This window comes from Saccopteryx bilineata, chromosome X, assembly GCF_036850765.1.
Source record: "Saccopteryx bilineata isolate mSacBil1 chromosome X, mSacBil1_pri_phased_curated, whole genome shotgun sequence".
NCBI lineage: Eukaryota > Metazoa > Chordata > Mammalia > Chiroptera > Emballonuridae > Saccopteryx > Saccopteryx bilineata.
The window spans coordinates 97407902-97432919 of record NC_089502.1 but is presented as its reverse complement, the minus strand read 5'-3'; the positions used below and the strand labels follow the sequence as shown (position 1 = coordinate 97432919).

At 37.5% G+C, this 25018-nt stretch overlaps 1 long non-coding RNA gene across 1 annotated transcript; it reads right to left on the bottom strand.

Annotated features, from left to right (window-relative positions):
• Positions 1-24727, bottom strand: LOC136317536 (uncharacterized). Its single transcript, XR_010727890.1, has 4 exons — positions 24394-24727; positions 20875-21009; positions 5594-5733; positions 1-125 (listed from the first exon to the last, which is right to left on the bottom strand). It is a non-coding gene; the product is annotated as an uncharacterized lncRNA (long non-coding RNA).
• Between the last annotated feature and the right edge of the window lie 291 nt (positions 24728-25018).

The following is a 25018-nucleotide window of genomic DNA, read 5'->3' as shown; positions in this document are numbered from 1 at the left end:
CACAAGCATCAGCCCCAGATGAAATTGTTGGGTGGATCTTGGTTGGGGCACATTTGGGAGTCTGCATCACTGTCTACTCTCCTCTCACTTGGAAAAAAGGGGGAAAAACTGAAGAAATACTTGACCTATATATGACAGAAAAAAGATTAACCTCCTTAATACATAAAGAGATCTTAACAATTGAGAAGAGATGAAAATTTTGATAGAGAAAATCAACAAAAGGCAGAGCTTACAAAGAAGTATAAGTTCACACTTGAAAAGATGCTCACTTTTCACTCACAAAATTAGAAATGCCAATTAAAACAACACTATTACCATTTTACCCAAATCACACTGGCCAACATCTCAAAGTTTGAAAAAAAAAACATTGCTGTCAGACCTGCAGAGAAGTGAACAGTCTAATACACTGCTGGTGAGAATGTACCATGGTTAACATCTTCTCAGGAAAGAGAACTGGGCAATATCTAAAAAAATTACATTTACCTCTTGACTTAGAAATCTCACATCTAGGAACTTACCCTGAAGGTAGACTTCTATAATTATTAAATAAAAAGTGCATAAGGTTATTTATTGTGGCCTTAGTTCTAATAGAGAAGACTGTAACTATTTGAAATGTCCATCAATAAAATACTGTTGAATTATTGAAGGTATAGCCTTATAAAGAAGTACTATACAGTTTTATAAAAAGAAAAACAAGTCTATGAACTGAAATGGAGGTTATTATGCTAACAAAAAATGTGCAGAGCTTGTATATAGTGTTTTGTCTTTTGTATATGAGAGGAGGGAATTTGTTTTTTTACAGGGACAGAGAGAGTTAGAGAGAGAGACAGATAGGGATAAACAGACAGGAACGTAGAGAGATAAAAAGCATCAATCATCAGTTTTTTGTTGTGACACCTTAGTTGTTCATTGATTGCTTTCTCATATGTGCCTTGACTGCGGGCCTTCAGCAGACCCAGTAACCCCTTGCTCAAGCCAGCGACCTTGGGTCCAAGCTGGTGAGCTTTTGCTCAAACCAGATGAGCCCGCACTCAAGCTGGTGACCTCAGGGTCTTGAACCTGGGTCCTCTGCATCCTAGTTCAATGCTCTATCCACTGCACCATCGCCTGGTCAGGTGAGAAAAGGGAATTTATTTGCTTCTTCCCCCCCCCCCCAAATGCTATAAGAGTAACCAAAATGTAATAAAAATGGTTACTAAGTGGACTTGCAGAAGGGCTGAGACAGAGAGAGTAGGAATGGGAGAGAAATTTCTGAGGATGTCTTTTTATGTAGTTTGACGTTTGAAATATAAAAATAAAAAAGAAGACAAAGCAAAGTCTGCAATTGGAAACAGATAAATGAGCTTAACTGTATATCAAAAGTAGCAATCTCACAGAAACAAAATTTCAAATGACTAATAAACGTAATACATAAATTGTACTCAAGTAAAAAAGAAGTAAAGAGAAACCTTAAACATTATTTAGTCATTTTATTGTTAGTAGTAACATGGTACTGAAAATTTGAACTTTATGTAGGTGTATGTATTATAGATAAAGCAAATAAGTAATTATGTTAACTATAGTTTGAACCAAAAATTTTAGTTTAATAGAACATAAATACATGTATAAAATAAATGTTTAGGAAAACCTTATGATGTTAAATTTGAATGAAAAACTTTAATTACATGATTAATGTATAATATATATCATATATATATATATACAGTGGTCCCTCGTCTATTGTGAGGGTTAGGTTCCAGAAACTCCCGCGATAGGCAAAAATCCATGAAGTAACAACCTTATATTTGTTTTATTATTTATATATATCTTAAGGCTTTGTAAACCCTCTCCAAAATCTTATAAACCTTTCCCACACTGTTATTAACCTTTCCCACACTCTTATAAACATTTCTTATGCTCTTAAATACTTTCTACACTCTTAAACCTATGTAATTTTAACAACATATAAAATTCTATAAAAAAAATTCTATATGGGTACTCACCAATGAATATACTACAACTTGAATGATGAAGATGATGATGATTTAAAAAATATTAATTAATATGTTTTAATTAATATTTTATATCGCTTTCAAATTTTTAGGCTAGAAAATGCTTATATTACTGCAAAACTAGTTAAAATAATAAAAAATACTTATATACCACAAAATTCCACAATATAGCAAAAAATCTGCAATACAAAATTAGATATATACAATTTAAAAATCCACGATACAGTGAGATTGCAAAAAGTGAACCATGATATGGTGAGGTATGACTGTATATATATACATGCACATATATACTTATTTATATATATAAGAGCAGAGACATAATTAGTGTAGCCAGTGTACAATAAAATGTTGGACCACTTGCTCAAAAAGCAAGAAAAAAAACATTGTTAAAATAAATATAAAATTTTTTCTTTTTTTCCAGTTTTTTTACTCACTCAATTTGTCATAGCGTTTATTTGTTATTTAGTGTTGTTCTAAGTAAAGAAAAATTAAAATGTTAAATTATTAGCATGAATTTTACCTTTCATCTTTACATTGTGCAGTGATTGTTTTAAAAGCAAATGTATGTCCCTGGCCAGTTGGCTCAGTGGTAGAGCGTCGGTCTGGTGTGCAGGAGTCCTGGGTTTGATTCCCGGCCAGGGCACACAGGAGAAGCACCCATCTGCTTCTCTACCCCTCCCCCTCTCCTTCCTCTCTGTCTCGCTCTTCCCGTCCTGCAGCCAAGGCTCCATTGGAGCAGCGTTTGCCCGGGCGCTGAGGATGGCTCTGTGGCCTCTGCCTCAGGCGCTAGAATGGCTCAGATTGCAGCAGAGCAACGCCCCAGATGGGCAGAGCATCGCCCCCTGGTGGGCATGCCGGGTGGATCCCGGTCGGGTGTATGTGGGAATCTGTCTGACTGCCTCCCCGTTTCCAACTTCAGAGAAATAATTTTTAAAAAAAAGCAAATGTAAGAGCATTTAATTTGCATGTGGAATAATTAAAAATTTCTAATATGTATTTTGTGACTTGTCCTAGAGACTGCCTTGAATTGGGCAGAAGAAACTAACACAAAACAGATTCAAGAAGGTAGGAAGGAAGAAGAAGAGGTATCTCTATGTACAGGATACTCAGTTTCTACGGAACACTCAAGGGGCAAGTGCATAGGCTCATAGGCACCCAGAGACCCTTCCCTATGATATGGAGCTTGAAAGCACTCTAACCTGATGGTTGCCAGTTTCCCATTCCTATCAGTCTCTTCATTAATGTAATGTGATGTGTCCTCTGGGTTAGAGGCAACAAGTCAAGCCAGGCATTTCTCCTTTCCACAGTCTTGCTGTTCCAAACCAACAGCTTGATGGGAGACCTCCAAGTATATTACAACCTCAGTGCTTGAATGCACTAGGGACCTGAACTGGTAATGGGTGAAAAGTTACCCTTGTTTAGTTACCTGCTAAATTTGGTGTGGCATTGCCAACCTGGGTTGGGGACAACACTACTATGCCTGATCTTAAGATGTAGTAGGGCAAATACATTCAACCCTATCTTCCTTGTACTCACAGCCAGACCTCCACTGGAGACAAAGGTAAACACTAGTTTCTAAGAAGTGTTGGAGATAGGGAGACTGGGCAGGGCCTATGGCATCAGGGGTTAGGGAGTGACATCCAAGAATCTGTCTTAGGAAACCATGAATGAACTGAAGCTCCAAGCCTTTGGTGCATGTTCCATTATCCTATTGGACTCCATTCACCAAACACAAATATAAAGATAAAATTGCAAAGAATTTCAAAGCAGTGATTATAAAGCATTAAAACCCAAGTATAAGACTTTTCTGAGCATGAATACCTGTATGGCTATGCAAGGAGCTTGCTCATTAAGCTGGTCTTGCTATTTCCTATTGTTGCTCACTGCTCTGGCCTAGAAGGAATGACATCCCCATCCCAGTAACAATAATCTTACACTGAAACCAGATCTTGGTTTCTAAATAACATTACATAATAAATGAAAACAGTGTTCCTTGGAGAAATAGCTCATTCCTGGCTTGGTACAGACAAAATTTAAGTTGAGACTGGGAGTTCTTATGCCAGAAATCAAGAGAGCAACAAAAACAAAACAAAACAATAAGGTGTGTCAAAAGAACACGGAACCAGCTTAAAGGGGTTCCCACTTGGCTCCAAATTTAGGACATGTGAGCATTAAGAAGAATAATGAATGCAGATGATTGTAACACTTGAATAAATTAAAACTATGTGTCCATTGTGATTCTCAAATAAGAGAAAATACTCATTAACAGTTGATAATGACTATTATACTGACAACTTTATTCTGAAAATTAGAAACTGAAAGAAAAAGTCAAGCATTTATCCTAACTCTAAGTAAAACTGAAGCTCGTCTCTATTTCATTCTTCCTTTTTGAAGAATGGCAGCACACAATTACAAATACATTTTACAACAGCTTCATTTTTTCATCCTCCAGGAATATAATCCATTCAGGTAAGGATCATTAATGTATGCTAAAGCAACTGGCTGACAGATTGATAGAGGCAGCATACATATGTAGTGACAAAGTATCACCCCACAAATTACTTTATAATTGCAAATTGAAAAACTTAGCTTGTTTGTCATAATCTTAACCCAGTGATGACACTTAATATCACTTATCGTGAGAGAACTTGATGATATGTGATATAATATGACGTGCACAGCATCACCTATGTAGTATTTTTACCAAAACTGCTTAACCTGATTCTAATTAAGACTTTAGACTTAAGATCAAATAAATGTACAGGTATATTAGTTTGCTAAAGCTGTCATAACAAATTATTACAAACTGGGTGGGCTTAAACAACAGAAATTTATTGTATCATAGTTCTGAAGGCTAGAGGTATGAAATTAAGGTGTGGGCAGAGTTGGTTCATAACCCTTATGAGGGTTATGAAAAAGTATCTATTCCATGCCTCCTAACTTCTGGTGGTTTGCTGGCATTCTGAAGTTTCTTTATATGTAGAAGCATAATCTCTGCCTTCATGTTCACATGGTGTTTTCCTTGTGTGTCTATGTCTACATGTTCTTTTATAAGGACACCAGTCATTTGGGATTAGGGACTCACCCTACTCCTGCATAACCTCATCTTAACTAACTATATCTGCAACCACCTTACTTTCAAATAAGGTCATAATCTGAAGCATTGGGGGTAAGGACGTCAATATACTTTGGGGGACAGACACAATTCAACTCATAACAACATGAAATCAAAGAGATAGAAGAACAAGTTTTTTAACTTGTTCAGATAAACCCAGAATGTAAGACTTTATACAAAGTTTCTTCAAAGAGTTAATGTCATTAAACAAAAAACAAACAAACAAACAATAAATAAATAAATAAATAAAAGAAGATGTAGTAGGGAGACTTCCAAGATGACTAAAGAAACCAAACGTATAAACTGTGATTGGATCCTGGTTTAAAAAAAGAAACTGTTGCAAGCATTATAATGGAAATTAGGAAGATTTGAAGATGGACTGAGATTGGGAGAGTTAAATGGTATTGGGAAATTACTGTTAATTTTCTTAAGGGTGTTAAACGTTATAAGAGAATGCACTTATGTTAAGATATGCAAACTGTACCTGGCCGGATAGCTCAGTTGGTTAGAGCATCGTCCTGAAGCAGAGATGTTGCTGGTTCGATCCTTGGTCAGGGCACATACAGGAACAGAGCTATCTATGTTCCTGTCTCTTTATCTCTCACTCTCTCCCATCCTCTCCCTCTAAAAATAATAAATAAATAAAAATTTACAATACGCAGGTTGAAGTATTTGGGGTGAAGTGTCACATCTTTGATTTAGTTTTAAAGAAATTAGCAAAAAAGTACATATATACATGCATGAAGCAAATTTGTATATATAGTTGTGTATATAAAGAAAATATACCAAACGGTTAGCATTTGTTGAATTTAAATGGTGGTGATATAGGATACTTATTGTATTATTCTTTCAACTTTCTTGTATGTTTAAAATTTTTTCACAATAAAAAGATGATAACAAATGAAGAAAATGTGTTTTTGCTTGTTTTTTAAAGAGAATAGTATGTCCACCTTTCCGCTGAAAATGGAGCATGAAAATAATCTAACAAGCTTAAGGTAAAGGAGGGAAAATTTAGTAAAAAAGAGAAATTCCTTGTCAGGATTGTTAAGCAGTTGTGCTGGTTTCCTAGGGATTCGTTCACTCAAAGTCTTTATTACTGTGCATTAAAGACTAGAACACAAGGCTCTTAATCAAGAATGATTTGAGGGCCTCCAGAAGACCTGCTGACCTCTAAATATCTCCCCTGCTGGCTTCCTATGTGGCCTGAAATTCCTGTAACCTGAGTTAGTTCTTAAGAATCAAGCCTTTTCTCACTATTCTGAGGCCCCTTTTTAAAATGCAAAGCTGGGTGGATTCTGGGCCTATTAACTGGGAACAATTGCCTAAGGAGCCAACACCCGCCCAAAGGCCTTCAATTCTAATAGTTCCTTTCCCAACCCCTTACCACCGCTGAGATGGGACTATACACGCCCTAGGAAACTGAAATTGCACAATGTGTGCTCTAAGAAACTTCTTAGGTGAAGATACCATTTTAAGAAAGCTTATTTTCTGTGAATAAAATGGGGTGCATGAGGTCATTGCTGTTTTTACTTTGTAAACTGGGTGGCCTCTGAAAGCTTCTTAGAACTCTTCAAAGGAAGCCTTCTCAACAATTCCAGCCCCCTACCCGTTCCTTTTGTAACCAAATTCTTACTGACCTCAAAGCTTTTCACTGAATGAAGCATTTCCAAAGGGGTCTAAAAAATACCTGAGACAATTAGAGAAATGAAAACCAGGAGGTCAAGATGGATTGACCCTTGGCAGAGGATTTACATAAATAGGTCCTAACCTTTGGCTGTGAATAAAAGATAAATGCTCCATTAGGGTCAGAACCTCAGTTCAAGGGCATTTGTGAGGCCAAGCCTGGCTTCTCTGCTATGTCAGGAATTTCAAGAATGCCACTGATCCTTGTGTGTTGGCAGAGCTCAGGGGGTTGCAGCCAAGCCAACAGAAAAACAACCCTGCCCACTGGGTGAGAGACTGCAGCTCTCCCATGCAGGGATCTGCTAGTGGAGAGCATGGGAAACCTGAAAGTTGAGAGAGGACCCAGAAGTAATGCCTTCCAAAATGAGAAGGATTTCTGCTCCTGAAAGGTAACCAAATTCATTTTTAGATGGTGGCATTAACCTGAAAATAGAGGAGAGAAAGGGCAAGTCCTCTGCAAATAGCCAAGTTACTCTCTATGTAGAGTGCAGCTCTGTGGGAGGCATCTGCCCCTTACCTGTAAGCCACAGTCATCATGATTCCTTCTGCTGCTAACTCAGAAAGAGGTATTACAAGGATGTTACAAAACAATTTCAGAAAAAAAGGTAAAATTGTGACCTTCACAGCAATATAAAAATGAACATATGTTAAAGATTTTATTTTATTTATAATAACTGAGGGAAACAGACACGTGTTATAACTGATTTTTTTAAAAAGCAGCCTAGATTCATATAGAGTAAATGAAATGAATGGCAAATGGAAGTGAACTGTTCCCCCTACTCCCCCCCCACACACAAGGGAGAATTAAATCAATTAAACCAGAAAGGACAGAATTTGCATGTTCTATCCTTTACCTACAATTTACAGAGTTATAAAATAGCTCTTGTAGCAGAAGCAAGTACTATAGGCAATAAATAATTTTCCATTGTATACATTTTCTCTATTGGGGCAAAAAATTTTGCTTTACAAATATTGCCTTAAAAGAAATGTCTCCTGTATCCACTTACCTCTCAACTCTACCCTGCCCCTTCCCAACCAATACATACTATTTTTTAAACCGTAGAGAGTGAGGTAGGATTGAGAATCTTTTACCAAATTTGATTCTCAACTTCCACGATTTCCTACCTCACTTTATTTCCCTGTCACATAAAAATGCACACAATTTTGGTTGGGCTGCTCTTTGGTAAAGTGAGAAGGATGACAAAGATATTGCTTTGACTAACCAAGAAACATGAGGAGATTGAGAATTTAGGATGAGACTCCACTTGCTCTGTAGCTGTTTTGGCCAGCAAATACCCTAATCTTGATGGCCATCCTGGGCTCATTTTTCTGAAAGCCTTCAAAGTGACACATTGCACCATAGAAACAAGGTGCAGGGATGTCTTTGTGAACCCTTAGAAGGAAGTTATCTGCTGAAATGGACTTCCCATGGTTAATCAAGGGAGCAAAATTTATGAATAATAAGTCTATGGTCTGACAAGGCGACTGGGATGTGGAGGACCCAGGTTTGAGACCCCGAGATAGCCAGCTTGAGCATGAGCTCATCTGGATTGAGCAAGGCTCACGAGCTTGAGCCCAAGGTCACTGGCTCGAGCAAGGGGTCATTTGGTGTGCTGTAGCCCCCCAGTCAAGGCACATATGAGAAATCAATCAATGAACAACTAAGGAACTGCAACGAAGAATTGATATTTCTCTTCTCTCTCCCTTCCTGTCTGTCTGTCCCTATCTATCCCTCTCTCTGACTCTCTCTGTCTCTCCCACAAGAAAAAATAAATACATACATACATACATACATAAATAAATAAATAAATAAATAAATAGTCTATGGCCTTTTGCTGACAGAAGCTCATCATGAACTCTGTATACAAGAAAGAACGTTAGCTTGAACTCTGGGCTTCCTGCACCATGTCGTGCTTGTTTGTGCAGCGTGGGTCAACCACTGCAATGAAGCCTTGGTTTTGTCCTTCTACCAATGGATTGAGACCTGCTCCATCCAACCAAATTGTATCTTCACTTGTATCTATGCCTACAAATCATAACTGTTTTATATAACCAATTAGAAATAGAACTGCACGATTTGGTAACCTCATTTGCATAAAATTGAGAACTGGGGCAGAAACTTTTCCTATAAAAGATGGCCTCCCCTTGGTCTCAGTGGAACACAGTCTCTCAGGGTGCAGTTCCTTTTGCTCCAATGAATGTTTTTTACTCTTTGTTACAGTCTAAAATTAATTTTGGTTTACACCTGAATTTTATTGCTTAGAGAGTACGTTTTTTTCCCATGTTACATCAAAGAGGTCTTTCTAAAAGTACTAACTCTGACGTGATAGCTAAAGTAACAGATGGAAATTTGGGATTTTTTAGGTGGAGCTCTTTCCCTTCTAACTGCATTTAAGTGAAGAGGTGGAAATTCAAAACAAAATTATGTTGGAAAATTATTTTTTATTCTTGGATTTAATTTATATTTATATTGTTACAGAAAAAAAGTATTCTAACAAGCATCCATTTGTGAATTCAGGAAATCTTATTCTAGGTTTGTTTCTTTAAAGACAAACAAATAAAAATATTAAAACCAGTAGCCCAGGCTTTTTTGAGCATCCCTCCCCTCATTTTCCTCTGGAGCAGTAATTATGGGGCTAGTGCATGACTTTCACTCTATTATTTAATGAACAAAACCAAGGCTGGTAATTCTGAGAAAGCCTGAGAGGAAAAAAGATATCACAGTGACAGCACACTTTGGCAGAGTTTCATCCAAAAGCAAGTAAGCGATCTACATACTGTTCTGTAATGCACAGGGAAGATTCTCTCGTTTAAAAATTGCTCTCAGAAGTGTGTGTAAGACCCTGGTATGTGTAAAGGAATTTACAGAGCTCTCTTCTTGCTGGCATGCAGGTATATTGGTGTGGGTTATCAAACATTCCTTTCTGACTCATTACCCATTCTGACTCTGTGCTTTCCCCTCTGTAGTGCTTGAGGCACTTTTTCCAGCTTTCTCTGGACTGGGTCAGAGATTGATGGCATCTTGGTGTTTTCCAAAGAGAAGCTGTGCCCCTTTGCACTTTCCTTTTGTAGCTGGTTGTTAAGACACTGCCAAGCTCTGTTAAATGAATATGGCACAGCTGCTTCTAAGCTGAGAGCTGTTCCCTGTCACCAGCCCTGGTACATGTAAATTCTTCTGAAAGTTGGCAGTCAATACATATTTATTAATCAGATAGACAGTGATGTAGGGGAAGAGAACTTTTACTCTAATCTCTTATGTTCTATAACTGGGGGTTGCAAATTAAATGGACACACAATAGATTGACAAAATAAATTGATGTTAATGCTTTTTACATTCACAAGGTTTCAGAGAAAAGAAATAAAAACCCAAAGGAATGATTAGGCCTGGGTGCTTGTATACCATTTTTAAAAAGGGTGATAGTTATGGAGAAGTGACTAGATACAGAGAAGATAATTTGGGCTTTTAAGGGCTATAAGTTGTGGGAAAGTGACAAGGAAATATATGGGAGAAATTAATGGTAGCAGTTAATGGTAGTTACTTAATAAGGTTGATTTATATAACTACAACTTGGTACGTTTTCTGTCTTCAGTGATAAGTGCTGTTCTCCTCTTCTTGGTATGGGAGAGGGAGATTGCCTTCAAAAGGGAAATGGGGAGGTGATGTCAGAGAAATGGCACCATGAGGAGGGCTCCCGTTACCTTTCCCCGAAATTTCAACAAGTTTGACAACTAGAGACAGAAAAACGATCCCAGGAGCATCTGAAATACACATACACTGAACAAAGGTATGATTGGGCAAAATGGTAGCTAAATATATATTGACCCTGAAGGAAATAAGATGGAGAACGGAGCACTCCGCCTTCCTCACTGACCTGAGCAAGGGCTACTTTCAATTAGAATTGAGAGAAAATGAGGGCTGGGGGTGTGGAAAGAGCTGGGCTGGGGCAGAGACGTTCAAGCTGAGGAGAGAGTATGCCCATGGCGGCTCAGCCCATGTGAGCTAATGTCAGCGGTGTACTCGGAAGATGTGGGTGAGCAGTTGCTTTGTTTATTCCCGATATCCTGGTCAGCGAGCACACACAGTGTGCGAGTGCTTCCTCCTAGTGTCCCAGGAGTGGGCACCCGCATTCTCTGACAGAGGGGCAGAGTCGGAGACTGTCAGCAGTAGCCTTCTGCGTGGGCTGTGACCAGAGTGTCGGTATAATCCAAACAACAGCGCACGGGGTAGTGCTTGAAAGCCGACTTCCCTACACCCGGACCTCTCTGAGCAGGCGAGGCACCTCCGCCAGCCATATAGGCTAACAAAGCACATTTCCGGGGAAGAAAATATACAGAAGTGCTAGGGGGAGGGGTGCTCAGGAAGCTTGCAGACAGTTTCTGGAGCAGATCTGTGGATCTAATAACTAAAAATAGCTTAACTCACAGTCTGCTCACTGCCCAGCTGGCTTACGTCGGCAGCGGCTCTGGCTGACAAGGTCTTCTTTCTCAGGTCAGCGATCTAAGAAAACTCAATGGAGAGACGTGATATATTTAAGGTCCTCTTGCTCTGCACGCAGTAGCTGGGGCAACTTCCTGCCAGTGATACAGGGTGAAAAACACATTCCTACGGAACAGACCTCAGAGAACACTGCAGAAGTTGGGCAGGCTAGGCTGCAGGCTTTTTAACAAGGGAGAAGCCTACAGAGAGCAATCCCATGGAATGCTGAGGCAAATTAAATTATATATACCTGGGGAACCTTAGAAAGGAGTCTGAACAGAAGTCAACTTGCCCCCCTACCTGCTTAAGCTGGTGACTCTGGTTGGCAGAGCTCTTATACTCAGGGCTGTGCTCTAAAAAAACCAGGAGGAGGGACTTGGCAGCTTTTAAGACTTTTTGTTCTGCAGGCAGTGACTAGGGCATCTTCCTACTAGCCAATACAGGTTACAAAGTACAAAAAGCCTGGGAAGAGTGGTCCCGCCGAGTGCTGAGGCATACTAGACAGGCCTGGAAGCTCATAGAAAGAAACTTTAAGAGCAATTGGCTCTCAGCCCTGCCTGATTTTGCTGGTGGCTCTGGCTGGCAAAGCCTTACACAGAGTCCTGCACTGAGTGGGGATTTGGCAGCTCTTAGGGCTTCTTACTCTCCAGCCAGTGGCAGGGGAAACTTCACAGCTGGGTCACCAGGTTGCTGATTCAAAAAGGAGAGACTTATAGAGAGGCTCCGGGAAAATGAACTCTCCCATTGTTGGAGCCTGCAAACGCTAACAAGCCTCGACTACCAACGAGACTGAGGCCGAGTATATGTCATCACCATAGCAACATATCAACTGCAAATCTCTACCTAAGTGTACCACAGGGGAAGATCCTGGGGTACAATGCCACCAACCAAAAAGAGAAAGAAGGAAAAAGGAAGAAGATAACCTCTCAAAATCAAAAATAATTCAGTTTTATAACATTTTCCACTTTTATTTATTTCATTTTTTAATCTTTTTTTTCTTCCAACTTGGTCCTTTTATCCTCTTTCTGTGTTATTCTTTTCTCTTCATCTTGAAATTCATTACCCATAGGTGTTACATTTTCCATTCTTTTTTTTTTTCTGTTTTCTTTTTTCTTTCTGTCTATGAGGGTTACATTCCAAAACCCTTAACTCTTTTTTTCTTTTTAATTTTTTCCCTCTCTCTTGGTTTCTTTTTTTCTTATTCACTTTTTCTCTCATTCAATTCTCATCCACAAACAAATTATTTTATTTTGGATTCAAATTTTTTGTTTGTGGCATTTTGTGTGCTTTTTACTTTGCTTTTTAACTCATTAGCATTCCCCTCAACCCTAGCTCTCCATTCTATGTAGTTTGTGTTCCCCTTAATACAATAGTATTGTTTTCTTTTTCTTGTTTTCTTCTTGTCTCTTTCACTATATCACTCATTTGACTGTCATTTACAAGCAAATTATTTTATTCTTGATCAAATTTTTTCATTGTAGCATTTTGTGGGTCTTTACCTCATTTGTAGCCCCTTTGTCACTTCTCTGAACTCAAGCCCCCTGTTCTAGGTAGTTTTTCTTACATTTAGAAAAATATAATTCTCAGTTTTTCATGGTATTTTCTCAAAATAAAGAATTAATAATAATTTATTTAAATTTTTTATTCTTTATTAATTCTTATTAGTGTTATTAACAGAACCACTTTCAGATGCCATTAAGGAAAGGGAAATTGAATATCATGGATACAAAAGACAGAGATGTAGCACAGATAGATGAGGAAAAAATCTATAGAAAAAAGTTGAATGGATTGGAAACATTGGAGTTAATGACAGAGAATTTAAAATAGAAATCCTAAAAATGGAAATATACAAGAAAGCACGGAAAGGCAATATAGGGAGCTCAAAAAACAACTCAATGAACAGAAAGAATATATTACCAAGGAAATTGAAACTATGAAAATGAATCCAACAGAGATGAAAAACTCAATACATGAACTGAAAAACAAGGTAACAAGCTTAGCTAATAGAACAGACCAGATAGAAGAGAGAATTAGTAACATAGAGACAAGCAACTAGAGGCACAAGAAAGAATAAGAGAGAGACTCATGAATTCAAAAAAATGAGAAAGCCCAAAGGAATTGTCTGACTCCATCAAAAAGAACAATATAACAATAACAGATATATCAGAAGGAGAAGAGAGAGAAAATGGAATGGAGAACATATTCAAATGAATAATAGCTGAGAACTTCCCAAGCCTATGGAAGAACTAAAGCCTCAAATTCAAGAAGCAAACAGAACATCGAGTTTTCTTAACCTCAACAAACCTACTCCAAGGCACATCATAATAAAATTGGCACAAACCAATGACAAAGAAAAAAATTTTAAGGCAGCCAGGGAAAAGAAGAATACAACATATAAAGGAAGGCCTATTAGATTATCATAGGATTTCTCAGCAGAAACTCTACAAGCTAGAAGAGAGTGGACCCCAATATTTAAAGTTCTCAAAGAGAGAAACTTCCAGCCAAGAATACTATACCCATCAAAGCTATCCTTCAAATATGAAGGAGAAATAAAAACATTTACAGATACAGAAAAGATGAGGAAATTTATCACCAGAAAACTCCCACTTCATGAAATACTAAAGGGGATTTTCCAACCAGATACAAACAACAAAACAAAACAAAACCACAAGTAAAAGCTCCACCAAGAACACAATAAAATCAAATTTAAACTGTGACAACAAAAACAAAAAGGAGAGAGGAGTAAGATTAACAGTAACAAAGGAGGATGGAGTGCAGAAGCACTCATAAGATAGTGTACTACAATGAACATGGTAGGTACCCTTTTCATTACTTAATGGTAACCACCCTTGAAAAAACCACCACAGAAGCACATGACTTGAAAAAAGAAGTAACAGAGGAAAGAAGTATGGATTACAACCAAACAAAAACACATGATAGAAAAACAAAATATAAGAATCAAACAAGATACAAAACTAACAGAAAGCAATATATAAAATAGCGATAGAAAATGCTCAAGTGTCAATAATTACACTAAATGTAAATAAATTGAACTCACCAATAAAAATACAGAGTAGCAGAATGGATTAAAAAAGAAAATTCAACTGTATGCTGCCTACAAGAAAGTCATCTAAGCAACAAGGATAAAAACAAATTAAAAGTGAAAGGCTAGAAAACAATACTCCAAGCAAATAACATCCAAAAAAAGCAGATGTAGCAATACTCATATCAAACAATGCTGACTACAAGACAGCAAAGGTAATTAGAGACAAAAATGGTCATTTCATAATGATTAAGGGGACACTGAATCAAGAATGCATAACACTTCTTAATATATATGCACCAAACCAAGAAGCACCAAAATAAATAAGACAGCTATTGACTGACCTAAAAACAAAAAGTGACAAAAATACAATCATACTTGGAGACCTCAATACACCGCTGACAGCTCTAGATCAGTCATCCAAACAGAGAATCAATAAAGAAATATTGGCCTTAAATAAAATACTAGAACAATTGGATATGATAGACATCTATAGGACATTTCATCCCAAAGTGCCAGAGTATACATTTTTTTCTCTAGTGTACATGGAACATTCTCAAGAATTGACCATATGTTGGACCACAAAAATAACATCAGCAAATTCAGAAAATATGAATTTATACCAAGCATATTTTCTGATCATAAAGCCTTGAAACTAGAATTCAACTGCAAAAAAAGAGGAAAAAAACCCCACAAAAATGTGGAAACTAAACAACATATTTTAAAAAATGAGTGGGTCAAAAAGAAATAAGTGCGAAGATCAAAAGATACATACAGACAAATGGAAATAACAATATGACATACCAGAATCTCTGGGATGCAGCAAAAGCAGTAATAAGAGGGAAGTTTATATCCCTACAGACCTATATGAAAAAACAAGAGAGAGCCCAAGTAAACCACTTAATATCACATCTTAGGAACTAGAAAAAGAACAAAGGCAACCCAAAACCTGCAGAAGAAAGGAAATAATAAACATCAGAGTAGAAATAAATGAAATAGATAACAGAAAAACTATAGAAAAAATTTATAAAACAAGGAGCTGGTTCTTTGAAAAGATCAAAATTGACAAACCCTTGGGAAGACTCACCAAGGAAAAAAGAGAAAGGACTCATATAAACAAAATCCAAAATGAAAGAGGAAAAATCACCACGGATATCATAGATATACAAAGAATTATTGTAGAATACTATGAAAAACTATATGCCACCAAATTTAACAATATAGAAGAAATGGATAAATTCCTAGAACAATACAATCTTCCTAGACTGATTCATGAAGAAGCAGAAAGCCTAAACAGACCCATAATCAGGGAGGAAATAGAAAAACTATTAAAAACATCCCCAACAATAAAAGTCCAAGGCCAGAGGGCTATACTAGTGAATTCTGTCAAACATTCAAAGAAGACTTGGTTCCTATTCTACTCAGTCTTCCAATAAATTGAAGAGGAAGCAATACTTCCAAACACATTTTATGAGGCCAACATAACCCTCATACCGAAACCTGTCAAGGACGGCACAATAAAAGAAAAATACAAACCGATATCTCTAATGAATACAGATGCTAAAATACTAAACAAATAACTAGCAAATCGAATACAACAACATATTAAAAAAATAATACATCATGATCAGGTGGGATTCATCCCAGAATTACATGGATTTTTCAACATACGTAAAACGGTTAATTTAATACACCATATAAAAGAAACAAAGAACAAAAACCACATGATCTTAATAGATCTGCAGAAAAGACATTCGATAAAATACCACACAATTTTTTGTTTAAAACACTCAACAAAATGGGTATAGAAGGAAAATATCTCAACATAATAAAGGCCATTTATGATAAACCATCAGCTACCATCATATTAAATGGCATAAAACTGAGGACTTTTCCCCTTAAATCAGGAACAAACAAAGGTTGTCCACTCTCTCCACTTTTATTTAACATGGTGCTGGAAGTTCTAGCCAGAGAAATCAGACAAGAAAAAGAAATAAAAGGCATTCATATTGGAAAAGAGGAAGTAAAGGTTTCACTTTTTGCAGATGATATGATACTATACATCAAAAACCCCAAAGACTCCACAAAAAGATTACTAGAAACAATAAACCAATACAGTAAGGTCTCAGGATACAAAATTAATATACAAAAGTCCATTGCCTTCCTATATGCTAACAATAAAACATCAGAAAACGAACTCAAAAAAATAATTCCCTTCATGGTTCCAACAACAACAAAAAAATACCTAGGAATAAACATAACAAAGAATGTAAAGGACCTATATAATGAAAACTACAAAGCATGGTTAAGGGAAATCGAAAAAGATACAATGAGATGGAAAAATATTTCTTGTTCTTGGATAGGAAGAATAAATATAATCAAAATGACCATATTACCCAAAGCAATGTACAAATTCAATGCAATTCCCATCAAAATTCCAATGGCATTTTTTAAAGAAATGGAACAAAAAATCATCAGATTTATATGGAACTATAAAAAACCTCGAATAGCCAAAGCAATCCTAAGGAAAAAGAACAAGGCTGGGGGCATTACAATACCTGACTTCAAATTACATGATAGGCCCTGGCCGGTTGGCTCAGTGGTAGAGTGTCAGCCTGGCATGCAGAAGTCTTGGGTTCGATTCCCAGCCAGGGCACACAGGAGAAGCACCCATCTGCTTCTCCACCCCTCCCCCTCTCCTTCCTCTCTGTCTCTCTTCTGCAGCAAGGCTCCATTGGAGCAAAGATGGCCCAGGTGCTGGGGATGGCTCCTTGGCCTTTGCCCCAGGCACTAGAGTGGCTCTGGTCACAATAGAGCGACCCCCCCGGAGGGGCAGAGTGTCGCCCCCTGGTGGGCGTGCCGGGTGGATCCGGGAGTCTGTCTGACTGTCTCTCCCATTTCCAGCTTCAGAAAAATACAAAAAAAAATACATGATAGAGCCACGATAATCAAAACAGCATGGTATTGGCAGAAAAATAGACACTCAGACCAATGGAACAGAATAGAAATCCCAGAAATAAAGCCCCATATATATGATCAAATAATTTTCAATAAAGGGGCCAACAACACACATTGGAGAAAAGAAAGCCTCTTCAACAAATGGTGCTGGGAAAACTGGAAAGCCACATGCAAAAGAATGAAACTCGACTACAGTTTGTCCCCTTGTACTAAAATTAATTCAAAATGCATCAAAGACCTAAATATAAGACCTGAAACAATAAAGTACATAGAAGAAGACATAGGTACTAAACTCATGGACCTTGGTTATAAAGAGCACTTTATGAATTTGACTTTAAAGGCAAGGGAAGTGAAGGCAAAGATAACTGAATGGGACCACATCTGACTAAGAAGTTTTTGCACAGCAAGAAAAACTGACAACAGAACAGACAGCCAACTAAATGGGAGATGATATTGTCAAACAACAGTTCAGATAAGGGCCTAATATCCAAAATATACAAAGAACTCATAAAACTCAACAACAAACAAACAATCCAATTAAAAAATGGGAAGAGGACATGAACAGACACTTCTCCCAGGAAGAAATACAAATGGCCAACAGATATATGAAAAGATGCTCATCTTCATTAGCTATCAGAGAAATGCAAATCAAAACTACAATGAGATACCACCTCACACCTGTTAGATTAGCTATTATCAACAAGACAGGTAATAACAAGTGTTGGAGAGGCTGTGGAGAAAAAGGAACCCTCATCCACTGTTGGTGGGAATGTAAAGTAGTACAACCATTATAGAAGAAAGTATGGTGGTACCTCAAAAAACTAAAAATACAACTATCATATTACCCAGCAATCCCTCTACTGTGTATATGCCCCCAAAACTCAAAAACACTGGTACGTAAAAACAAATGCAGCCCCATGTTCATTGCAGCATTGTTCACAGTGGCCTAGACATGGAAACAACCAAAAAGACCTTCAATAGATGAGTGGATAAAGAAGAGGTAGTACATATATACTATGGAATACTACTCAGCCATAAGAAATGATGACATCAGATCATTTACAACAACATGGATGGACCTTGATACCATTATACTGAGTGAAATAAGTAAATTAGAAAAAAGTAAGAACTGTGTGATTTCATACATAGGTGGGACATAAAAATGAGACTAAGAGACATGAACAAGAGCGTGGTGGTTGGGGGGAAGGGAGGGGTGGGAGGATGTGGTGGGAGGGGTGGCACAAAGAAAACCAGATATAAGGTGACGGAAGACAATTTAACTTTGGGTGATTTGTATGCAACATAATTAATTGTCAAAATAACCTGGAAAAAAGAAAAAAAGGGAAATGGATGCCCTGATTTTAGGCAAAGAAGTCTTCTTCCTGTGTTTGCTTTTTCTTAATTGCCTTTAGTTCAAAATAATCCTTATGCCAAAATTACATAATTTGAGGTATCATATTTTGACCCCCTTCTGTGAGAAGGCATCAAAATGTTGCACAGGGCTTTAAAATATTTGTACTACTGGAATAAGGAAATGAACTTCTAGCATGGCCCAGAGATCCAGAGGCCATGGAACATGAGGCCAACTTCCCCCATCTAAGGACAGGACTGAGATACTTGGGAAGCCAAAAACAGGGATGGGAGCCAGGGATGAGAGGGAGTTACAGGAAGGGGATGAGAAATAAGGTTCTTGATCAAGAGTTACCCATAGGCCACAGCTGCCCTTACTGCCCCAAAGTTACATTTTGGAGGCACGGTGAAGAAAGAGTCAAAGTTTAGCATCTTATGTCCTGAAAAGAGGCTGAGGGAGTGAAGAAGATGGAGAAAGAAATAATGTGATATGAACCTGCCCTTGTGCCTCAAGTTCCTGGGAATTTCTTATTGGTTCCTTACTGTGTCCTGTTTCTCTGTACCCTCTGTAAAGGAAAGATGAAACCTATTACCTTGTAGGTACAGATATAATCTCCAATGAAGAGGATAAGAATGTGCCACCCCAAAATATGCCACTTTGGCATAAAGAGTATTTTGAACTGAAGAAAACTGAAAAGCAGCAGACTCAGGAAGAACGCCCCCTTTCTGCCTAAAAGCAGGGCATAAATTTCCCTTTGTAAAAGTGACTTAAATTTCAATTTGTAAAAGTGCCTCCCTCTCCCATACCAGGAAGAGGACAAGTCTCTTATCAGAGGATAACAACTTGAGTCTGCAGAACAAACCTTACTAAACAACCCTTATCTATCATACATTTCTTAGTCACCTTCTCACAATTTACTACCTTTTTTCCTTTGTCTAGTCACTTCTTTACAATTTATTGCCCTTATTTAAAAGATTTTACCACCTTTGGGTTTCTTTTCTGTGAAGTCTCTGTGCACATAAAAAATATTAACATCAATAAAATAACCTATGTGTTTTCTCCTGTTAATTCGTTTTTTGTCATTTTAATTCACAGGCCCCAGTAACTGAATCTAAAAGGGCAGAGGAAGTTTTTCTTCTGTTACACCACCATCATGTTTTGCATGACTTTGTTGAACTCCTCAGGAAAAGGTATTGGATTCCCCTTCACCCCCACTTCTATTAAACACGGGTTTAACATTGCCCTGGATAAGACTCAATTAGAGATCTCCATAAAAGCTCCTCTAACATGTTGCTTATTCTGGACTACAACAATTAAGACCCTCATGACTATGTTTTCAAGGGGTGCTTCCTTAAAAGACCACTGGTTTGTACTTTTGCAGTGCTGCTTTACTGACTCTCAGCAATCCAGGAAAATCCCCTGAGTTAAGACAGTCTCATTATTTTGGAAAATTCATTTTTCTTTTTCCCCACATGGACCTACTTAGACAGAGTGACTATAGACCCCGGAATATAAAGTCTTGGTCAATCAAAAAAAAATGACTTCTCCATTCTATGTCTGCAGTGCTCATAACAGAAACTCAGGTACTCCCTAGTCTACACTCTCAGGGAAACCAAGCAGAAAAAAGCAGAGAGGAACCATAATTATTGTTTGAATGTCATGTTTGCAATTATCTATGAATCAAAAAAGGGAAATTCACACTGGTTCTGTGCAACATGTGAGAAACCACAGCATTGCTATCAACAGCTTCTTCTTTTTTAGTGAAAGTGCATATTTTTAGTTTTGCAATACCTGACACATAAATTGTAAAGAGGAGAAATTTTCACAGGCTAAAGTGATATGAGGAAAAGGAACATTTCTGCGGGCTATATATTGTCCTATGACTAATTCTACTTTTTCTCAGGAAAACATTTGTGAAAATGTCTAATTATGATCACAAACTACCTCCTGTGAATTATCTGTGATGTCTATATTGATTTCTCCTAAATATTTATATAGCCAGGATATTTGAAAGCTTGGGCATCATCTCTGACATAAACAATTTTCTGTGAAATTGTTCCATGTTAACTTGCAGTACCTGATTCCAAACTTGATATATATTTAATCTGTTCTCTTTTGTCACAAAATGTCTTTGATGCTAACTGTTTTTGCTATTATTCTCAAAGTGTACGCTCTGTTCCCCTAACTATGAACCCCAAATCTCACACTTTGGGTGAACCACAGAATAGTAGAGAAAAAGAAACATTGCTTTACCTCCTTGAGGACTTTTCATCAAATTCCACCTCTCTGTTGAGTGAATACTATTTCGTATTGGAGAAAGAATAGCATTCGCAATTTCATCTTCCAGATTTCATTTATAACTACTTCAATTGGTGCCTTTTTAAAAACCTTAAAAAAGCAAAATGGCAAACTCTAAATGACAGTTTTTCTTTTTTGGCCCAAGGCACACCTGAGGCTCAGCGTACATCCATCATTACCAAAAAACTGCCTTGTATATATTTTTAAGAAACAGAGATGAGTTTGTAATGTTTTACAAGCCTGGTACAGAGCTCTATGTTTTTTGTGGGTTTTTTGGTAGTCAACTTGTTATATCTGTGACAAAAACAGTTGCTATGTATGTATAAATGATTTCAGAACTAGAAACCAACAAAAAAATTAAGATTCTAATAACTTGAGAATCTGTTATTGGAGAACCCACCAGATTCTGACCATCTGAAAATGTCATCTCTACACCTCCCAGTCTCCAGTGATCATAAAAGTAATTAAAGCCCCGAGCTCCTGATTTTATCACAAAGACATTGTTCTTTGTGGGTACCTTGGATCTGGAGATAGAGAATCATTCAATCAGATAAAACCATGTGGAGGGCTCAAAGTTTACTGGAATGATGCTTAGGGCACAGTTTATGCTGTTGGAGCATTTCCTGTGTGCCCTTTGAAACCTCTCAACTCAGCTCTTCAAAGTGAGAGCTAACTTATTCTGCCTTTCCGCTGAACAAATTATATTTGCTGCTTATCATTTTTTTGCCACCCCACCCTAATTGACTTAGCTAACATTGATTTATGAAAACAAAAGCATTGCCCTGACTGAGTCACGAGTTACAATTTTACCTGACATTATCTGGACCTTTAGAAATGAAATCATAAAAATAATGGAGGTTTTGTGCAAAAGTGCACATGTACATATATATGTATATTTACGTTTGCTTTGTTCATCATGCTTTCTATATTTCCACTGTTTTTCTCCCCACCTTCCAAGCTCTCACTCATAGTTTATGAGAGAGATGTTTTCTCATGAGCTAATAAGTAATTTTTCAAGTTGAATATTATTAACATCAGTTACAAATGCTCATTTTCTAGAAGTTCTTTGCAAAACTTGTTGTTATCTCAGAAAATACCTTTCTCTTTAGAAAGCCTGTGGGGCAAAAAGAAACTGAAGCTGGTCTCTGGGCGTGTGTTTGTGCTGATTTGCTGTACAATCAAATATGGATATAGGTCAATAAAAGCTGTTCTTTGATCTGTTGCTACAAAAGATGCATTGTATATACATTACTGGATAAGAGGGTTACAATCGCATAACTACCCCTTGCAAACAGTGCCCTGTACCACCCTTTAGCATAGGCAAGAAGTGAGACAACTGGTTTTAGCCTGCCTGGGATTTAAAAAAATTATTATTAATGTGCTAAAAAACACATAACATAAAATTTACCATCTTAACTATTTTTAAGTGTACAGTTCAGTAGCATTAAGTATAGCCTCACTCGATTTTACTTTGCTAATTTATATTTTTAATCTGTAGGCACAGTATAATTTCATTTAGGGGTATCTCCATAAAAGAATAACATTCAGGCAGAAGAATAGCTTTAAAGAACAATAATAATAATAGCAGTAAAAACTTAGCAATAAGTGAATAAACCAAACAAGGCCAATATTCTTATAGATTATTAAGTATTTTGAATTCATGTATTTTATTATTATGGGTCTAACACTTGCCAAGGCATTGTAAAGAATGCAATGAGATATGATCAATGACCCCAAGGTGTTTACACACCTGTTATGAGATGGAGGTATCAGAGTAAATCCTAGTCACTAAAATGGGAATGGAGATTTCTAACTATTTACCTCACTCAGTGTTTGCATATGGAGGCACATTTCTTTTTATCCATAAATGTATAGTTTGTGCAATGAAATACCAAAGTAGAGCAACCAGCTCAAAAGGTTACTGTTTGAAATCAAGAACCTATCTATTATAGATATGACAAACAACTCATAATGGCAGAGGATTTGGAACCAACCACTGCTGGTGTGGCAACAGTGTGGTTCATAAGGATCTTGGTGGAAGAACAGACAAAAAAAGCCTTGGTTGTAGAGAGAAAGTGATATGACCCTGAGTCTTCTTGCCTCTTCTTACCTGCTTTGTGAGATTGGAGGGCAAACTGGAACCGAAAAGATATAACCCATGACTCAAAATTGCTTGTCGAGCCTTCTATAAGAAAAATATTCGCTTTCTTTCCTCCCTCCCTCCCTCCCTCCCTCCCTCCCTCCCTCCCTCCCTTCCTCCCATCCCCCTCCCTCCCTCCCTTCCTTCCTCCTTCCTTCCTTCCTTCCTTCCTTCCTTCCTTCCTTCCTTCCTTCCTTCCTTCCTTCCTTTTTTCCTCCTTCCCTCCCTCCCTCCCTTCCTTCCTTCCTTCCTTCCTTCCTTCCTTCCTTCCTTCCTTCCTTCCTTCCTTCCTTCCTTCCTTCCTTCCTTTCTTCTTTCCCTCCTTCCTTTCTTCTTTTTTTGAAAATGTGCCTGGATATTGGTAGAGTGTGGCTAATTCCTAACACAAAAATGGTGTGTACTGCATGGATAAAAACTTCACCTCACAGTTACTATTTAGACAACACCTCCATAGAGTTTACACTACTTGCTGTTATAGCCTTCAACTTTAGGCCAATCATTTAAGCCAAGTTGATCATCTCACAAGTGATAATGGATATACAAAAGCATTTATAATCTCCAAAGTGCTAAGCAAATATGAATGATATGCTTTCAGTTTTTATATTCTTAAAATTAACCTTTCAAAAATATCTTTTCTATTTTTTAGAATATTCATTAGTCAAAGTTTCTGGGCACCATCATATATATAAATTTGATTCAGATGTCTTTGTCGTTGAGTCAGTATTAAATTGCTTATTTTGCTCCATTGTTCAAAATTGTAGGGAATGAAAAGAATTGACTTTTTTTAAAATAGAACGTGGGTGGTGCATAATAGAATATACTTCTGAAAATTTCATGAGTTTATTCCTGCAAAGAATACAAAAAATCCTGCATTTGCCCATTGCTAAGTAAGACACATACCATTTTATATTTATTTGTCCCAAGTGTCTTTTTGTAAGAGGAGAATAAATAATAAGAGATTTTTTAAGTGCCTTTTTTTTTTGCTGTTTTCTGTAAAGGCAGCATCATCTACCCTGGTTCTAGGGGAAGATATGGAAGAAAGAAACTGATTTTTGTTGTTGTTGTTCACAATGGAAATCAAATTGGGCACACCTTGCCTCCAGTCTGAGTCAGTGACTCTTATTAGTTTTAAGAAAAACATTATTTCTATTGTTCGCATTGACTTATGCTGCAATCAGCATGCACATGTGTGCAACAGTCCCATGAGCAAACCCACTCAACAGAGCATATTGAAATATATCATTGCTATAGTGATAACCTTGAATCTGTGAAAGAGCACATCGTTCAGAATCTTCCAAACTTATATTAGCGTTAACAAATTACTTATGACTCACCTCATAAATGATCACAACAACACCTGTGATTGTAACTAAATGTTCTGAGTCTCAGTCTGGCTCTCTGGCAACAGAATTGTTGTTTCTCCTCATGCTGACTCCAGTTCTGGGAAGCTTCCAAATCCTTTCAGTTCAATGATTTCTACTCAATTCCACAGACATTAAGTACCGACAATGCTCAGGTACTCAGATGGGCCCAGGGGACACAAACATAAAGCAGACCTGGTTTCCACCTTCCTTTGCTCACAGTTTAGTGGCAAGTTGCTCCCCTTATGCTCTCTTCGGCTCCCTTTCTCCTTCTTCCATTGGTGACTTCTGGTCCCAGGTTTCTCTCTTCTCCCTGGAGTTGAGATCCCAGTAAGATATTGAAGAGAACATTCAGGGGTGGTTGAGACTCCTCTTTGCTCTCATAGAACTTTGGATTTATATTTACCAAGCAAGGCATATTGTACTGTATCTTACCTTATGTATAGGTGCTGTGTGTTTACTCCTCACACCTTATGAAGTAGGTGCAAAAAAATAAACTAAAGCAAAATAAGCCAAATAGCTTGTCCAAGATCACATAAGCAGTAACAGAAGAGCCCTCACTTGAACTAAGTAACGTGATTCCAGAATCTTTGTACTA